We start from the raw sequence: 6,012 nt of genomic DNA, 5'->3' as shown, positions 1-6,012 counted from the left end.
TTGTCAGTGAGGTAGGCTCTGCGGTCTTCTTCAAAGGAGGTTGCTGCCCGCCAAACTGTGAGGCGCCAAGATGCACGGTTTGAGGCGATATCAGCCCACTGGCGGTGGTCAATGTGGCAGGCACCAAGAGATTTCTTTAGGCAGTCCTTGTACCTTTTCTTTGGTGCACCTCTGTCATGGTGGCCAGTGGAGAGCTCGCCATATAACACGATCTTGGGAAGGCGATGGTCCTCCATTCTGGAGACGTGACCCATCCAGCGCAGCTGGATCTTCAGCAGCGTGGACTCGATGCTGTCGACCTCTGCCATCTCGAGTACTTCGACGTTAGGGATGTAATCGCTCCAATGGATGTTGAGGATGGAGCGGAGACAACGCTGGTGGAAGCGTTCTAGGAGCCGTAGGTGGTGCCGGTAGAGGACCCATGATTCGGAGCCGAACAGGAGCGTGGGTATGACAACGGCTCTGTATACGCTTATCTTTGTGAGGTTTTTCAGTTGGTTGTTTTTCCAGACTCTTTTGTGTAGTCTTCCAAAGGCGCTATTTGCCTTGGCGAGTCTGTTGTCTATCTCATTGTTGATCCTTGCATCTGATGAAATGGTGCAGCCGAGATAGGTAAACTGGTTGACCGTTTTGAGTTTTGTGGCAGGTTTTAGGTCACATACAAACACCTTAAATCAGATCTTATTTAAAATACTGAAGCTCTACTAATGCTAGATATGTTGGGGCCTCAGAGCCTTTGCAAAAAACTTTGGAGAGTGCCCAAGAGACTTCACTAATGGACTGTTGTTTACAAAAAGGCAACAGATGAAAGAGCTTGTTGGAGTTGCATATTGATTGGAAGGGAACTTGCAGTTCTAAGAGGGTTTTGCAAGCAGAGAGAGTAAAACAGGCTTTTTATGTGTGTGTGTGTGGTGTGTGTGTTTGTGTGTGAGAGAGAGAGACACACACACACACACAAACACACACACACACACAGATCAGTTCTACAGTGAGACAGTCAGCAACAGCAGCTGGGACTGGAACAGGACAAGCTGGGAAGCTTGTGGAAAACCCCATTTGGAAGACAGGTTGTGAGTTCTAAGTTCAGGCTGGTCAAAGCCCTTGTGGTTCATGCAAGAGGAGAGGACTGGCTGTCTGATGTTTCACTTGAAATAAAAGAAACAAAAAGAAACTCTGTGGTGACCTGAAAGAAAGAGGTTATCATCTGGAGAACCCTGAGGGGGCAAATTTCTTCAGCAACCCTGAGGGGGCAAATTTACTGAAGTGGGTGATTAAAAAGGAATCAATTGTGGGTGTCCTGGAACAACAAATCTCTCTGAAAACCAACAAGAACCTTCCTGAGCGGTATCCATTTACATTTCAAGCACCAAAGCCTGGTGAACTTTATAAATGTTAAATTCAGTGCGCAGCATAAGAATTGCCTGCAACCAGTGAACTTGGAGGAATGAGAAGTGAGATTGGACTGTGAACCTAAGAATTTTTTTGAACTTCCACACACACACATTACATACACCTGCGCTTAGAACTAGAAGGGGGTTAAGTTAGGTTAGTTAAGTCAATAGTGATAAGTTAAAGTGTGATTCTGTTTTCATGTTTAAAGATAATTAAAAGCAACTTTTGTTTAAGTAACCATTTGTCTTGGTGAATATCTATTGTTGCTGGGTTTTGGGGTGCTCTGGCCTCGTAAACCTCAAGCAAAAATTATTTCAAATAGGCAAATTTCTCCTGTGTTTCCATTGAGTAGGTCCAGTAGGCAGGGTTGTCTATTGTTTCCAGCACTGTTTATACTGGCAATTGAGCCACTGGCAGAAGCCTTTTGGTGGGATCGGGACATAAAGTGGTTCACGGTGGGCTAGATGGAACACAAAATCAACCTTTTTGTGGATGATGTGTTAGTGTATTTGACAGACCCTGGGTGGGGGAGGGGGGGTCTTTGGCCAGGCTGAGGACCACACTGGAAGATTATGGGAACGTCTCAGAGTATAAGGTAAATCTGGATAAAAGTGAAATTACTACTTTGACAAATGGAGATTATAGGCAATATTAACAGGGAAGTCAATATAACCACAGGAAGGCATTAAGTATTTGGGGTTAAAAATAGATAAAGATTTACATAACTTATACAAACTTAATTATCTCCTTTGCTCTGGAAGATTGAGGAGGACCTTAATAGATGGAGGACTCTGCCCATATCACTGGTGATGCCAAAACTTCAGTATCTTTTTCAATCATTACCCATTTCATTGCCACAGGGTTTCGTAAAGATGCTCAGTGAATGTGTCAGAAGGTTCCTGTGGAATGGTAAGGAGGCTAGAATCTCCATGGAAAAGTTGACATGGGATCACAATGGGGGGGGGGGGGGATTAAAATGACAATTTTTTTTCTTTATGTGTACTAATATTTGTTTTTTTTTATGTATAGTAATGTCATAAGATGGTTATAATATGTATGTTACCTCAGAACACCAAATTTCATGACTCGTTCATGACAATAAATCCTGATTCTGATGAAAACCTATTGTCTGAACCTTCCTGACTAACCTCCCAAGTGGGACCTTATCAAAGGTCTTGCTAAAGTCCTGGCAGACAAAATCCACATTCCTGGTAACATCCTTGAAAAACTCTGCAAGGTTGGTTAAACTGAGCGCAGGCCTGAAAGATAGGTAAAATATCTTTACCTTCTGTGGATGCTGCAAGACCGGCTGAGCTCCTCCAGCAGTTCTGTGTAATCTGCCCATACTTGGTTTACATTAGCTTTCCTTCGTGCTCATAACCTCTATATCTCAGTGGTTAGAGCACTGGTCTTGTTCTTTCCTTGTTGGGGCCTCATTTCTGTGATGGGTGCTGGACAAAGTGGTGACTCTGACTTCCTTAAGGTAGACAAAGAATTTCCTGTAGGTTACATTATAAATGTAGTATTACTGACAATAATGGAATCTTTACCTTGACCTCATTGCAAAGAACTTAAGAAACGTGAAGGAATATTTTGAGTTCTCATTGAATATGGAGTTACGACTGTTGGAAAGGATCTTATCAAGTGCTTCCACACTGGATAGACATGCAGGATTTAACACTCCCCCTCTGGGTAGGCCATGGACTTCCTTTTGTCCACATTTTCCACATGGCATTGTCTGGCCTGGAATATGTGCCTCATGTGCTCAGCAGGGATTATAGGTTCTTTGTTCTTCTGAGCATGTTCATTCCTATTGGCCAAATCTACAGCCAGTTCTGTCAGGTCCCTTAAACTCTAAAATTACTATTTCCTTTATCTCTTCTCGTTCTATCCTCCCCTCCCCTCTACTCTCTTTCTTAAAAGAAAATATTCAAGTTCACCCGTGGCAGGACCTCTCCTCGCTCACAACTTCTCATTGCTCCCTTTACTTACAGAACTCTCCCCACCCCCCACCCATCCACCCCCCACCCATCCACCCCCCACCCATCCACCCCCCACCCATCCACCCCCCACCCATCCACCCCCCACCCATCCACCCCCCACCCATCCACCCCCCACCCATCCACCCCCCACCCATCCACCCCCCACCCATCCACCCCCCACCCATCCACCCCCCACCCATCCACCCCCCACCCATCCACCCCCCACCCATCCACCCCCCACCCATCCACCCCCCATCCTCTCTCTTACTCACTTGTCCACTTTATCCCCGTTCACAAGCCGTCCATTCCTGAACTCCAAATCTGATTTTCAAACTCTCATGCACTCACCACATGGAGTTGGAGTTGGGGGTGGGGGGGATCAGATCTCCAGGACCACGTGCATCCTCATTCACAGATTTCCCTTGAAGAGATGCTGTCACCGGTCCTGCCTCCGTGGGGGGAGGGGAACATCACTGATTGCCAAATCACGTCGCCCTCATCGGCTTGGCGCTGACCGTGAGAACTCGGAACAGTTTGAACCGAAGAACGCACAAAGCAGAGCCCCCCGCTCCCCCCCAAAAAACCATGTCGGGTATTCTCCGTGGAGTGTTGGGCTGCCGCTTGATTAGAAACCCGCCTGGCATGCAGAAAGCGAATATCTACGGAAAACCCCCGAAGAAGAAAATTGGCCCTTTGGTAAGTTTGTTCCCATGGCATGGAATCTTTGCAACCTGGAGAGCGTCACGTAGACTTGCTGGACGGAAAGGAAAAGTTTTTTTAAAATGAAAAAATTCCCTTAATTTGCAAAATCCAACTCCTCTCGAGGACGGGGTCTTGTAAAATTCTCTCACTTTTTTCTGCAAGTATGGAATTTTGCCTTGGATATTCCAACTATTGAAATCCACAATAGTTCTTTGTCTTCGTCCATCATTAAACAGATGGGAGATTATAATGAAGGATTATAATTTAATCTCCTTATTTTGTATCAAAAAATCACGTTGCAGCGGCTTTTTACCCCCCCCCCCCCCCCCCACCTTCTCTCTCTTGAATGTAACGTTTGTTGACATGATTTGTTCTCCGCTCCATTTGGTTCTGAATCTATTTGTGTGGGTTTTCCAGGCGACAGTGATGTGCTTGACTGTTTTCGCAGCGAGTCTTCTTGGACCGGCCGGTTGGATTCTGCATCACCTGCCGGACTATCGCAAAAGAAACTAGGAAACGCGAATGAAAATTCCCCATCGGGATTCGAATGCATTTCGACTCCGCGGCTATTTTTAGAATTTGAAGCTGGAAAGACATAGTAAGGACAGCAACGTGTCGCGCTGTGCAGAGTCTTTTAATGCGGCTATCGCCTGTGCTTTGCAATTGAGCAAAAAAAAAATGGTATTGCTTCGCTTTTTCTGTAAAATAAAATCTCAAGCAGAGTTATTGCAGCATTTCTGAAGCTCTTGTCTCCTTCAACATTTTCGTTGCAAGACTCAAGGCTATTTGGCCCTTCCATCCTATTCCATCGTCCATCTACCACTTTGGGTTAATTAAACAAAAAAAAAAGAGCCCAAAACTTTATCCTCACAAAAGTTAGTTTTAAAATGTCACAAAGATGTCCGTTTTAAAATTCATGCCACTGGTTGGGGATGGGGATAGTGGAGAGTAGCATTTTTTTCCTGACCTTATTCTTGTTTGTCCTAGCTCCAACTATAAGTTGTTCTTGACTCCACAAGTCAGAGAAACTAGTTTCTCCAGATTTATCACCTTCAGGGGTGGCCAATCTTTTAAAAAAGGTAGACATGCACACAAACAGGCCATTTCGGCCCACTGGGAGTGTAGGTTAATTGGGCAGCATGGAATTTTGGGCTGAAATGGCTTGTTACCCTGCTGTACGCTAAAATTTAAAATTAAAAAAAGTTTGGCCGCTCCTGCACTTTGATCATTTAACATCTCAAGTAGATTATTTCTTAAATGTCTATTGTGGGGGGGGAAAAAAAAAAGAACTCAATGAAGCAATCCAACATTATAATTTCAAGTAAAAACACAATGCTGGAGAACCTCAGCAGATCAGTGTACTTTCTATGGCAAAAGAGACATAACCAATGTTACAGGCTTAAGCCCTTCATCAAGGTATGAACAAAATGTGGGCAGGCACCCAATTAAATTATAATTTCAACACTTGTAATCCAGATATTATTTGTGAATCTACCCAAGACATCAGTTAATAAATCCTTCCAGAGGTGTGCTCAGAATATTTTAACATAGAGACTCAAAAAATACTGTTGCATCTTCAATAAATTGTACTAGAAATCATTCAACATACCTTCACATTAAGGAAACAATGAAATGCTGCAGGAACTCAGCTGGTCAGTCAACATTTCTGGATGGATGCTGCCTGGCGTGGACTTGAAGGGCCGACGTGGCCTGTTTCCACGCTGTAAACGGTTATATGATTAATGCATACTGAGTTCCTCCAGCATCTCATGGTTTGCTCAAGATTTCAGCATGTGCAATTTTTTGTGTTTTTCATGGATTCATATTAACCCAGGCTGTAGTCTAACGAGTTGCAGCACATCTTCGAGAAGAATTTTCTTAAAAAGAACAAAAGCAAAACCCACCAATAAAATTGGAAATGGGAAGGAAATTGGAA

General features: G+C 44.1%; 1 long non-coding RNA gene across 1 annotated transcript; it reads left to right on the top strand.

The window, feature by feature from the left end:
* Window positions 1–3,980: 3,980 nt before the first annotated feature.
* On the top strand, window positions 3,981–4,810 carry LOC138753329 (uncharacterized). Its single transcript, XR_011351108.1, has 2 exons — window positions 3,981–4,070; window positions 4,525–4,810. It is a non-coding gene; the product is annotated as an uncharacterized lncRNA (long non-coding RNA).
* Window positions 4,811–6,012: the final 1,202 nt, after the last annotated feature.

The sequence above is a fragment of the Narcine bancroftii genome, chromosome 2, assembly GCF_036971445.1.
Source record: "Narcine bancroftii isolate sNarBan1 chromosome 2, sNarBan1.hap1, whole genome shotgun sequence".
Taxonomy (NCBI): Eukaryota; Metazoa; Chordata; class Chondrichthyes; order Torpediniformes; family Narcinidae; genus Narcine; species Narcine bancroftii.
This window is presented reverse-complemented; position numbering and strand designations above follow the sequence as displayed.